General features: G+C 41.1%; 1 protein-coding gene across 4 annotated transcripts in view; it reads left to right on the forward strand.

Moving 5' to 3' along the window:
* Window positions 1–13,599, forward strand: part of LOC119906068 (forkhead box protein J3-like) — a 65,731-nt gene that overhangs the window by 14,521 nt on the left and 37,611 nt on the right. The gene's annotated exons all lie outside the window — the stretch shown is intronic.

Consider the following 13,599-nt stretch of genomic DNA (forward strand, 5'->3'; position numbering starts at 1 on the left):
ATGAGACATGAGAAATTAACTTTGTTAAATGGAGTCTCGCTCTTTATGGTTAAACTCATATAGCTGGTTCCAATTGGTCTGGTTATAGGATGGTAAAATACCCATATTCACAAAGAAAGGCTAAGAAATATTATCTTATCAACTATTTTTAATCATTTCTCAATCTTTTTGTAAGGAAAGAGCACAAATCATTCAAGCAGGTGTCCCCTTTTTTGGCTGGTGTTGACTAATGATAAACCGATCATTTGGGCTGATATCGTTTTTTTATATAATCGGCATCGCCCAATACCTGCACTCACAGGCCGAGATATCATCCTAAATGACATCAAATCTAAAACATTTCTAGCTAGTGTTAAATATATATTGTTATACTCTAGAGAACAATGCAGTCGATCGGCCATTGAAAAACCCATATCGGTCGACCTCTAGTGTTGACTGCGACGCTTTCAGAAAACATCAGCACTGTAAATTATATCAGATGTAGCTAATTAACGCTATTTCTCTAACTTACTTTACTTAGAGAAAGAAACAACACTCTCTAACACAACTCCATGTTCACTGTTGGACTGTGAACTGTTTTTGCAGTTAAACAAGACCAACAGAGAGGTGAGTCATGTAATTTTCAGTAGTGGGAGTAGAGGTCTTCATGGGTCCACTCAGTGAAGAGAAATATTTTAGGAAGTCTATTGCTCTATGCTATTAAACGACAATTGCTTTTTGGAATTTAATTCACAGATATTAAATTAGTCTGTGAAACCTATAAATGACTTTGTTTCTGACATTAGTTCTTAGGATTTTTTTATTATATTGCTGCTCTTGACCGTGGCTGCTTGTTAATTGATGTTGTATTGTGTTGCTGCTGGGGTTGCTGTTGGGTATCGTTTTAAAAAATGTATTTATGAATGCTGGGTTTAGGTAGGTTTTCCACTGGTCTGTTTTGGATCGCGTCCAACATGCCAGTTATACTTTCACATATATATCTTATCAATAATTTAAGCTTATCAACTTAGTAGTTCTGAATGAGGACCTTGTGTTTTAGAGTAAGCAACTCATGACATATAAGGTGTGCAACAGTAGGTAGGCAACATTGTGCTTTCATTGTGCTCATTGTATTTTTAGGTCGCAGCTACTCATACTGCTTCTGCAAAACAAAAGGTGATCATATACCTAAATTAAATTGAGTTTAGTTACATTATTTATAACGTACAAATATTGAAAGCTAAACCTAGATTCCATAATAGATTTCAATGAAATCGGATTCAACAAACAGCTTTTATAGTGGATTCAAATTTGATCAAAGCTATCGAACCTCAACCCTATTGCTAATGCTCAAAATGCACAAATCTGATCCAGTGGTCGCCTCGAAGAGCACAGAAACCTTTTAGTGAACCAGGAATGATTGACAGTTGCATTTCGTCTCATTCAGATGACATTATTAAATCCTTATGTAAATGCAGCCATGCAAATCCTGGCTAATATGAGCAGAAAGGTGGCTGTGTTATTGGAGACAAATGAATAGATCCCTACGGTTGTGTCTTGGGGATTCTCTACCTTATTAGTGAAGAAGGGGATGGATATAGTCCTTCCACTGACACATCGAAAAGGCTGTCTGCAAACTATCAACCAATTCATTTCTCTGAGAGCAGGAACATTTTTTTTCATTCATTTCTCATTATTTCTCTCTCGTTCACTTTCTATCTTCATCTCCAAGCACTTGCACTTCACCAACCCCCCCCCCCCCCTCCCCTTCTCTCTCTTAGTCACTCACTCCTCTCCTCTCTTCTTCCACGAACCTTTGTTTGTTCCCCGTCTATAATCTTCAACACACCATTCCCCGAGCAGAGATGCATGCCAGAAACGGATACAAAAAGGTTATGATACAAGCCAGGTTGTGTTGGCAGAGATTCGTACCTGCATGTAGGATTCAATCAATTCGTTTTTTGTTCGGGGAGAGAGGATAGGGGTTATTAAGACCATTCAGGCTTTCTCTCATGACTGCCTTCTCCTGCTGGTTGTATTTGGGTGCCAGGGTGTTTTAGTACCCCATAATTACACCTCTAGATTCATTGATTTGTGTGTGTGGCTGCATTCTAGTAGCATCATTAAAGCGCTGCACTGATGGTATTGTGGTTATATTTTCACATGTTCGAGCATTTGTCCATGGTATCAGTGCAGAGAGTTGTGAGATACATAACCCAAAGTTGTGTTGCTTTCCACTTTGGCCAAGGCCATATAAACAATGTACAATATTGTTCTTATTTGTCAGTATATAGTATTTGACAGAATATGTTTTTCAAAGCATGGGACTTCAAAAAAAAAACTCACTCGCTTTGTCCCTTCTGTTTGTGGCTTCTATGGAGATTGTTACCAATAAAGAGAGATACAGTGTTTTAGTGATATGTGGAGAAAAAAAAACAGTTTCACAACCACTGACCTGCCATGAATGGAAATTTGAGAAGCATGTAAAGTAAAAAATGAAGCTCTCTGTAGTACCATAAGGTAAAGCACAAGTCACATTTCTGTGCTAGTCTTTGAGAAAAGGCTGCAAACTTTTGCTTCCTGGATGACCCGACTCAACACAGTGGGGCTTGTTTTATACCAGCCATGGCCGTCACAGGGAAAGTTACATAAGTCCGGTTCATTCCAGTTCAGGTGATTGCTGTCAGCTGTACGCAGTGGGACGCAGACACAGAGATTGTCTGGCTGCAACGTTCCGCAGACATTGTCGGCTCACACATACACACGTTGCAAGTACACAGTTTGAAATGCGTGTTTTCTGAATGTACCAACTCAAGGCGAACACTTGATCTTTCAGGAAAACGCCTCACACGTGGTCTGTTGTGTTTGCTGTCTCCTTCACCCTCTGCCACAGATGCATGCATGTGCACACGTATACAAGCTCGTACGCCCAGAGAGACTCCCACTCAGGTAGGCAGTGTACGTGTGCAGTCTACAGATTACACACAGGGAGCTCAGCAGGAGAGCGGGGGAGGGGGGGGGGGGTTGTTGGAGAAGAGAGAGGAGACTGTCAGGGAGCAGAGGAGAGTTTTACTACCCAGCACACGCACTCCGTCTGCTCTGTATGATAATGTGAGAGTGCAGGAACGGCAGAGTTGAAACCAGGACAACACACAGTCATACACACTCGCCACGCACACACATGCATACATCAGCTTCCATCCTTAGAAATCACACAAATACATACACTGGTGGAACACCACAAGCTTACTGCATCTGCACACAAACACACACGCGTGCGCGCACACACACTTTGAAGTGCATTAAATCTAGTTAACCGTTATAATCATGTAGCTTCCCAAGGTCGTGAGATTTTTGTGTCTTAGCTGGAAATGAATATGGAGAGCTCTTTTCATCTGAGAAGTAATGAGGAGAACCTTCCTCCAGAGTTGTGGAGGAGGTTTAGAATCTGTACCAAAAAAACCAACAACATGAAATTAGATAGCACACGAATGCATGGGCCTTTTGTTTATGGAGCTTGTTGATGCTCATATATTCATCTTGTGTAACATGCATGCATAGTATTTGCGTTTTTAAAATAAAGGAATAGTGTGTAGAGCAGAGACAGTACACTGGAGTGGAATGCAAACAGAGTTGCATCAGGCTGCGTCATTCTAGCATTATTTCGAATCACTGCAACAGCATTATCTCACCTATGTTATCTTTACCAACCTCTCCCTCACTCTGTCTGCGTCCTACACTGTGCACCGCTCTACTTTCCCATGCCCTCTGCAGCCCCCTCGCAGCCCTTTCACACCCACATGTCCCTCCACTCCAGGGTCCACCTTTACCACAACTCATATTGAGCACACAGCAGGATACCAAAGCCACACAGGAGTTTCTCTTTTTTGCTTTCTGGCTTTGTCTCTCATTCGTCAGTTTGTAACAGTGAGTCATCGGTAATTAAATCCGTTTTTGGTGTTTTGAGAAAGTGCAATCAGAATTTTAAACTCTAAAAACTGACCTTCACCACCTGCCCTACAGTATTTTTTGTTGAGTGTTTTATGTTCTGTCTTAATTAGCTTTCCTTTCAAACTGTTTTATTTATTCGGTTTTATTTTTTTTTGTCCTGATTTTATATGAAATAATGTTTTCCAGCTTGGTGAATAACATTGTTTTCTATTCTATTTAGTTTTATACTACTATTTATACTATAGGTTTTGAAACGATTAGTCGATTGACAGAACAATTTTCATAATGTTTTCATGGATGGAGTCATTTAAGCCCTTTTATCAAGCACAAAATGGCATTCACTGGTTTCAGTTTCTTAAATGTCATTTGTTTCAGATGATTGTACATAGATTTGGGTTTTGTGCTGCTGTTCAGACAAAACAAGGTATCAAACGGCTCTGGGAACTGCTGATGGATATTTTTCACTATTTTCTGACTTTTACAGACTAAATGATGAATTGATTAAATAAAAAAAGTATGTATAGATGAATCTGTATTATATGCTGCCCTATTCTATTTTGGCTGAATATAATGATGGGAAATATTCAAAGCTCATTTCACCGTTATATTATTATTGAAATGTGCAGGCCTTCCCATTATTTACATCTCGAGAAATGCAGTCTAGAGCTATACCTTCACCAAATGGCTTGTTGCAGTCTGTGCTGACTAACGTGCTCTCTTGCGACCCCCGTCGCCACAGGCTAGCTCCCATGCAGCCAGGCTAATTGCCTGCGAATTAGCAAGGCCTAATGTGACGCTGTAAAGGGCAGCGCTACCGCGTTGGCCTTTGGCCTTTGGCTGAACACCACATGTCACAGACAATCACCTGATATGAATCAGTGCTGGGCCATTATTCTGGCTCCAGTCCTCTCCTGCCTGCTCTGTGGGAGATCTGCGACTCAGGGCAGTGGAGGTCGGTGCACAGTGTCAAGTGTACTTACGTATGTGGAGGAAGGCTGTTGTCATTGGCTGCTGGGAGTCATTATGTGGCTGTAGCTGCACTGAGGGTCCTGAGCTTCTGTCATATGAGCACAACTGAAATTTCAACACTGTACTGTGCTTATTGTGATTCAGCTTTGAGACAGTCTGTGGTAGATCTGTGGAAAACACAGTGTGCTGAGTGTGAGTCTATATATCTACAGTGCATAGTACTTGTGTACATGTGTGGGACTCTGTGTACAAGGTATGTGTGTACAGGATTATGTGAGTACATCAGCTTACTTGTGTCTGTGTGAATGAGCTTTTGTCTGTATTTTCCAGAAAGTCATTTTTAAAAGTCTGATAGCGGTGACTGTGAAAATGCCACAGCCGTCTGCTTGTTTTATTGAATCTCTCCTCTGACTAAGTAAATAAAGCACTGTTACATGTACCTCAACGGGACTGCTGTCCAGATGTGTGTGTGTGTGTGTGTGTGTGTGTGTGTGTGTGTGTGTGTGTCTGTCTCAAGGTCAAAGTCTCCCTGCTGACATTGTGTTTATATACAATATAGATTCCTTGCGATTTAAAAAAAAAAAAAAAAGAAAACCTCCATTGTAAAATTATTATTTTTTAAATATTTTGCTACCAAAGCTCATATCTGGATTTGGATTTTGTTTTCTAAAGGTTAATTAAATTTTCTAACAACACAGCAAAAAATGCCAGAATCCAGCTTTACCTTAGCATGATAAAAGCAAATCTAGCATTCAAAAAAATTGGAAACTAACGTCACACTGCCACAATCTCATCTGAAGTGCATAGATAGAACCTTATTACTGAGGGTAGAGATGTCACGGGCAGGGCTTAATGAGAAACTAGTTGTCAGAAGTTATACTTTCACGTCTATAAGGCAACGCAGGTTTGTTTGTATAGCACATTTCAACAATAAGGCAATTCAAAGTGCTTTACATAAAACATAAAAGCAACAGAAGTGTACACTCCCCGTGCCCACTCTGATTGGCGAGCAGATCTGTCACACAAGGATGACAACGGAATGAATTTGTAACTGCATTACTGTTTAAAATGGGTCAGATGCGCAGTATAATTAACCTACATTTTAATCGCCGTCTTCACAGTAAGCTAATCGCTTTCTTTCAAATCGCAATTTCGATTTGAAAACGATTAATCATTCAGCCCTAAACAGCAGTATTTTAAAGCCAGTCCTTTCACAGACAGGAAGCCAATGTAAAGGCCTCAGAACTGGAGTGATGTGATCCACTTTTTTACTCTTAGTAAGGACTCCAGCAGCAGCATTCTGAATCAGCTGCAGCTGTCTGATCAATTTTTTTAGGGAGACCTATATAGACACCGTTACAGTTGTCGAGTTGGCTGAAGAGAAATGCATGAACGTGTTATTCCAGGTCTGCTGAGACATTTAATCCTTGATATATTTTTCAGGTGAAAGTAGGCTGACTTTGTAATTGTCTTAATGTGGCTGTTGAAATTCAGGTCCGAGTCCATAGCTACACCAAGATTTCTGGCTTGATTTGAGGTAACATGAAAACATCTTGGTGTAGGTGTATATAGCTTATAAAGTAATCTTTTTTTGTCACAACCAACAAAGTATTTTTTTCTTCAATACGAAACTTATGTTTCACAGGCAAAGTGTTATAACAATGGATATCCCTTATACAACAAATATCGTTTACTTCTCCAATCTGGTAGAAGTTAAAGGTGTGAAACAGTCAAAGCCACCATTTTTCTGCATGTGATGAAATTTCTTTATGAGGAAATAAATACCTGGGGCCCTTTACCTCCACCACATTTGTATTTTTAATATAAACTGTTGCTATTTTTTAACAACAAATTGACTGCCATTTTTAGGCTCCCTCCGTACACACACATGCACGCATACAGTATATGCATCTATTAATTATACGTGTATGTGTAACACTGCTGGAGCTTTTAATTACATACTAATCACTAATAGCAGTCTCAGTATTAAATTCTTAATTAAAAGTGAGGAATTTCTCTTGCTATCTCCTCGAGGATTTGGCACCCATCCAGCACTGCTCTTCCCTCTCTAACCAGCCAGGCCTGTAGCACTCTCCATATGGCTAATAATAGGCTTAAGCCTGGTTTCCGTAGCACTCTGGAATGCGACAATTATACCACAGAATGAGCTTATTCGCTGGTCCCTGGGTTTGTATCCCGCAAAGAGACATGGGCCTGTCTTTTGTCAGCTCTAAATAACATCACAGTATTTCATAGAACAGAAGAGGAAACTGTAGATTTTTGTTTCTAGCTATGACAAAGTTATAAGCCTTGCTCAAGTGTATGAGGTGATTTGTGCCAGTAAAATGTAAGTGGTGCTTTTTAAGGAACACCAGTCAGGTACAAGGGGACACTGGTGTCATCAGTATTTTGACCTAAAGAGTAGTCTGAACCAACGCAGACTGTGTCAGTGATGGTCTGTTGTAAACAGTCAGTTTAATTTTTAGGTTTTTAAAAAAACTTTGGAAAGACAGCGACAAGTATTAATGTAAAATCTTACTTTGATACAGTTCAAACAACTGCCATAAAGTAACAAAAGCTTTCTCTTCAGCTGTTTTCAGTTAACCTTCTTTGTGCTCTGAACACCCTTACTGCAATAAAATATTCCTTGACCAACTTGTTATTTCAAAAAATGACAATTTCTCCATGACTGCAGTGCATCCACACTAAAATGGTATAATCTGAAAGCACAGTGTTCATGTGAAAGGGACTCTTTTTGGTACAGTTCACTGTCGACACTAAAACACCAGAACAAGACAGAAATGGCTAGATCTCTTCTTCTTCATCCTTTTTAGTCAAATAACTCTGTATCTGAGCAGGCATATGTTATAGTTTTTCAAAAAAGCTCAGTTATGCTGAGGTAAAACGCTGGCCAACATGTTTTCAGACTTAGACAGCTTTGTGTGGATTTTGTTGATACCCACTGGCTAACCAGTGCAGTAGTCATGAATAGAGTACACTTCTTGTCCTAACTCCTACTGGTATGATTTCAAAAATCTCAAAGTCTTGTTTGCTAGCTAGGCTACTTGGATTGTGTAGGCTGTGTAATCTAGTGTGGCTATAAGCTAGTGGTTGTATTGCTATAAAGTTGGGATAGGATGTTGAAGTTGAGGGCTTTAAAAAGCCCCCCAAAAATTTGTTTTGGTGTGTTTTATCTGTTTGTTGTTGTAAGTCATCTGTGACTGCCATTTGTAAATCCTTAGTTAACACCCTTGGTGAGCGGACTGAAGTATGTAAAGTAGCATAATTGCCTTTACTACAGGAACCGTGGACGTTTGCACTACAGGGACTAGGTTATCATTGAAGAATGTCCTAACTTGGTGACTAATTATTTTCTAACTCCATTCTCAAACATCCTCTGTCCTAATGTGACCAGCTATAGAAGAAGTCTTGATGTTATTTATGTATACCTCTTTTCACTGTGCTTTCTACGGTGCCTGAGATGATGATTGGTGACAAGAAGAAAAATAAACCGTGAAGCATCAGTTTAAGACTCTCTGCGTCTCTCTTACTTATCCAAGCCAAGGGCTGTTACACTCCTGAACAGCTCAACACAGCTTACCTCTGTTTAATTAATAAGCTTATAACTCACTGTACAATAGTCTTAAGTTCATGAGAATAGAGAAAGGAGGCTGTCTACCATTATTGGGCTGCAGAGTGCAACCAGAGCACTCCTTCCTGTTGTCCTCCTTCCCCTTCTCCCCTGCTCACTCACCTCCTCTCCCGGAAAGCCGCTGACAGAAGCTGTCACTTCGCCACAGCGCTCTGCTCGACACAACTAGCGTCAGGATGTGTGCCACCATGACCTCTTGTTGCTCTGCAACCTAGTTTGGTCTCTGTGTTATTTTTGAAACACTATTAAAATAACAGCTGAAAGGATTTGTCTTTCTAAATCAGTTGTGAGATGAGAAATCCTACTGATGTGACAGGAAGGATGATAGCTAGGAGGGTAAGTCTAATGTTTGACAGTTCAGGACAGTGGTTATCAACCTGGAGGTCGGGACACCCCAAAGGGTCACAAGATAAATCCGAGGGGTCACGAGGTTGTAAAAAACATGGGTACTTTTCTCTAATGTTTTAATTTTAATCTTTTTTTTTGCCGTGATAGGACAACCGATGGATAGTTTTACCCAGTGCTTAATTTGTAAATTATTAGGTGCCAGAGGACGTGAAATGTTCTGCCTGCTGAAAATAAATAGTTGATCATTTATGATCAAATAATTAATTATTTAAAATGCATGGCTTACCTGCACATTGTTTAAAGGGCGAACAGAAACCATTATTAGTTACCAAATAGTAAATCCAATAGGATGGATGAAATCTTGCATTTTATTCGTGTAGAACGGCAGTGCAGTGACGGAGCGCAAAAGGACTTAAGCACTGGTTTTACCTCTTCAGACCTTAACTACTATTTAAATGAAACAGTCTGAGATGGGACCAACAGTCTAGTGTAAATTTTGTCAGCCATTTTAAAATTTAGTCTTTGTCTTAGTCCTGTGTCAGTTGTGTCCAGATGTGTCCCTGTTTTTGTCACATTTAGTCCATTTTAGATGACTAAAAGTCTGGATATTTTAGTCAAAAGAAAATCAAAAGTATTTTAGTCTAGTTTTAGTCATTAACCATCGTTAACCAACTGAACACAGAGAGACACAGCTTTTTCTCTAGTCTTCAGCGCAGATGCGTGTTGGTCCGTGCAAGAGACAGCTTGTTTGTGGGGAGTAGACCTTCATGGGTTGACTGCGGTCAGCCCTGCTAGCAGGCAGGACCACAGCAGTGAGGGCTCGGTGCTGAAATCCCCTGCTGTGAGGATGCAGTGTTCATGTCTTGCCATGGCCCGGTGCGATAATTAAAGCAGACTGGTCTGGGCCCGTGGAAACAGTTGGGCTTGTGAGTAGACATTGCTCTGCAATGATTTAGCTGATGTAGGACACATTTTGCTTTCGCAGAGCCTGCTGGTAGGAATGATACACTGAATTTTAGTATTCTCCTATTGTTTTAGAGCTTCTTACTAGATCCCCAGAGACAGCAGCAACCCTACTTCCACCTAATCTGAGATGTCTTTTTGTCACACGCGCACACATACCCACTCACTCATGCCCTTTTACAACGCGCACGCACACACACAAATACACACACACACACACACTCTGTAAGCAGAAACTGGTACACTATTGCTGTAAAGTATGCATATAGCCGCACATATTCATAAAGATGAAGAGGTCACAGTCACGGGTGCGTGGACAAGTTCACACACCTGCCTACATACACACTTATGTGCAGGAGCATGCTGAAATACAAGTGTATAACACACTTGTACAGTCACACACACACCTCATCTTATATATGACTTGTGTGAAGTACTTCAGTAAGGGAGTGAAGAGGGCGGGGGAAGGGTCCATCAAATGAAATGAATATGTATTAGATGGGGTTTGAAGTAGGGACTTGTATTCAACCCTGCATTCTCGTGGAGCGTCTGTCACTCCGTCACCATCAGGATATAATAAGGCATTTCAATGATGCTCAGAACCCAGGAGACTTTCACATCTAAGACACCTGTCCGTATGTGCGCGTACCCCCACATTCCTTCTTCCAGCCGACTCCAGCTCTTTATTTCTTTGTGCCTCTTACACCCGCCCTCCTCCCAGCTCCTTATCCTCTGCCTTACCTTCAAACTTTACCACATTTTACCCTCTCTTTATGCACTGTATGGGTTCAGCTGAAAGTTAATAAAATCTCTTCTGTCTCTCTCCAAATATCCCGTCTTGCTATATCTTCCCTCCTTTTCTCTCTTTCTCTCTGTTTCACTATCTCTTGTTCTGTCTGTTCTGCACAAGGACACCTCAATACATTCATCCTGAAGGGTATGGGAGAGATTCTCCTGAATATTGCTGTGTGGGTGTGCATTTGTGTGCACACGTCTCTCTGTAGGCCCTCCATAGGTTAATATCCTGGCCAGAAAGCCTCCTGGCCTTTGACCTCTGTCTCCCTGCAGACACACACTTAAGCAGGGGTTTCTGTTGGATTTACAAAACCACAGACATGAAGGGTTCCTTTCTTACCTTGCAAAGTAGAGACTCCTCGCCTGTCAGTTAAAGCTTGCCATGCCACATTACTATATTTATTTAATAAATATGTAAAGAACTACTTTCCCCCTAGGGTTGTGCCATGTCTACAGATTTTCCATCGGACGATTTCGACAAAGAAACATCAGGATGGACGATGTCATCGGGCACGCGCATGCGTGCAGGGGGGCAACAGTCGTCTTATGTGCATGTGTTCTCGCACAGACTTCACTCAGTAAAAAAAAATGGTAGGTTATTAACTTACGTTACAAGTCACGGAGGATATTTTACGCACGGACCAGGTGAACACACAGGGTGCAGATGTTAGTTTCAGTTGTTTGATAGGCTGCGTCATTAAAAAGCCGATATGCGGCTCACCTGCTGCTGTGGTAAGGGATCGCGGGTGGAAATATATGAAAAAAGACAAGTTCTCAGTCTTTTAGGCCAATTTATAAAACATACTGCTGATGGAGAAAGTGGAGCAGATGGGTGGGGGGGGGCAGGACAGAGAGAGGCGGGGCAAGCTGGTGTGTTTACCTGAGGTGTAGGTGTGTGTAAGTGTGTCAGAATGTGGGGAGAAGAGAATCCCGAGGCAGGTGCAAAGCATACTTAGGAATGTTTGTGGTCATTAAAACCTGCTTTCACAGGGTGGTATAATGTGAAAATTTGAGAATTTTTTTGCTGGGGCTGCGGGGTTTTTACAATGATGATGCTGTCTCAATGTCTGATGTCTGTCAGCCATCGCCGATGGACTGATGGCATCGTCTATCGGCATAACCCTATTTTCCCCCAAACCACAATGGCCTGCACATTATGGTGGATTTTTCCATCTTAACCATCAACTTTCAGGTTAGTTGTGTGTTCTTTTAATTGTGTGTTGCTAAAGAAGACTTAACTTTGGAAGGTACCCACTTGCATAACTCAGACATACAATATTACAAAGAACAAGGACTATGGATTCTGTCCCCCATGTAAGTGAATCATCATGCACAGTGGTTTACAGAAGAGACAACAAATACAAGAAAATAAAAATGAGCGATTAAGACAGCAACGACAAAATGCAGTTCACTGTTAAGAAAGGAGGATGCCTTTTCGAACAGGAATATACAAAGGAAGAACTTTTGCAGATAGGGACTGAAGGGGCCAAAAGAGAGAGAGAGGGAGGAAATGTATGTGGAAACTGCGTTTTGTGACTGGTTGTTTGGTAAGTCCGTTTCATTTATTTGCAGGTCTTTAGCATGATCTTACCTGGTGGTTGGACACAGCGGAACTGCAAACGCGGACTTGGGTCAATGTTGCGTGTGGAGTGTTGTTCACAGTTGGGAAAATGTAGTGCAAAAAGAAAGGGCTTTCTGACAGCAAGGTAAAGCGGTGAAAACATTCTAAATATAGCTTATGTAAACTGCTACAGTTTTTTTAGGTGGCTAAAATACATTTTGCTGCTGACCCCCTCCACAGCAGGTACACCTGTCTGCTCGCCATACTAGGGGGCGAGCTGACATCCGTCTACTGTAGGTACATAAGTACCTCGTACAGCCCCACTTCAAAAAATCCCCAACTATCCCTTTAAAGCCACTGAATTCTTGGCTTCATCATGAAAAAACTTCTTTTGGTAATATTTATTGAGAGTTCACCACTTAAAAACTCATCATCATCATCACTTGCTTCATCAGGACTGTGTGGGTGTGGTTTGATCAGATTTGATTGACAGTGGCCTGGCAACAGCCCCATGTAGGTTGTAGGATCTAATCACTTATGGTAAGAAGCTAAGTTTTCAGGGCCTTTTAAGCTTATGTTTATCACAGAAGTGTTCTTTGAGAGTCATAGTTGACCCCTCTCCTAAAGTTTTTATGCACACAGACTTGTGTCTTTTCCAACACAGTTGCTCCCCTGATGACTCAATTTGGAGCATTTCATGCCCATGTAAGCGTTGGAGTGCACCTTACATTGTTTAAGCAGAAAATGAATAAAATTGTCGTGGAAACTTAGGCACTGGAAAATACTTGACTCCAACTTGCAACTATATGCCAGTTAGGCTGTACTGTATGTTTCCAGTGTACCGAACTTCACCAACCGACCATTTCTGTGTCATCTGCATTGTTTTGTTAAGTGTTGTTGCCACGCTTGCAAAATATCACTTTTCAAGGCTGTTTAATTCAGTTAAGTGGAAATGCCATCTCATGTTGCCCCTTTGTATTTAACTCAACTGCCATGACCCAAATCTTCCAAACCTACCCGCTTACATAACTTCTTCTCCGTGTGACCTGTTTCCTTGCCGCATCTACACACACACACACACACACACACACACACACACACACACACACATACACCAAGCTTCCTGCCTATAGCCAGAATATCCTTCTGGCTCCTTTTAACCCTACCTCATCTACACACACACACACACGTACATACTTAAGCCGATCCAACCATTTCTGTCATCCTTTACACTTGTCATTCTTTCTTTGATCACTTTCTCTGACTGATCCACACATACATAAACACACCCACACACACATACACACACAGTCTTACACTCCTTTTCCCTGTATTTCCTTTCCTCCCGAAAGCATGTTTCTAAAACCTGACTTTTTGTCAC

The sequence above is a fragment of the Micropterus salmoides genome, unplaced genomic scaffold (genome assembly GCF_014851395.1).
Source record: "Micropterus salmoides isolate LMB-PRFRI ecotype aquatic unplaced genomic scaffold, ASM1485139v1 Ms_hic_scaffold_16, whole genome shotgun sequence".
Classification (NCBI taxonomy): domain Eukaryota; kingdom Metazoa; phylum Chordata; class Actinopteri; order Centrarchiformes; family Centrarchidae; genus Micropterus; species Micropterus salmoides.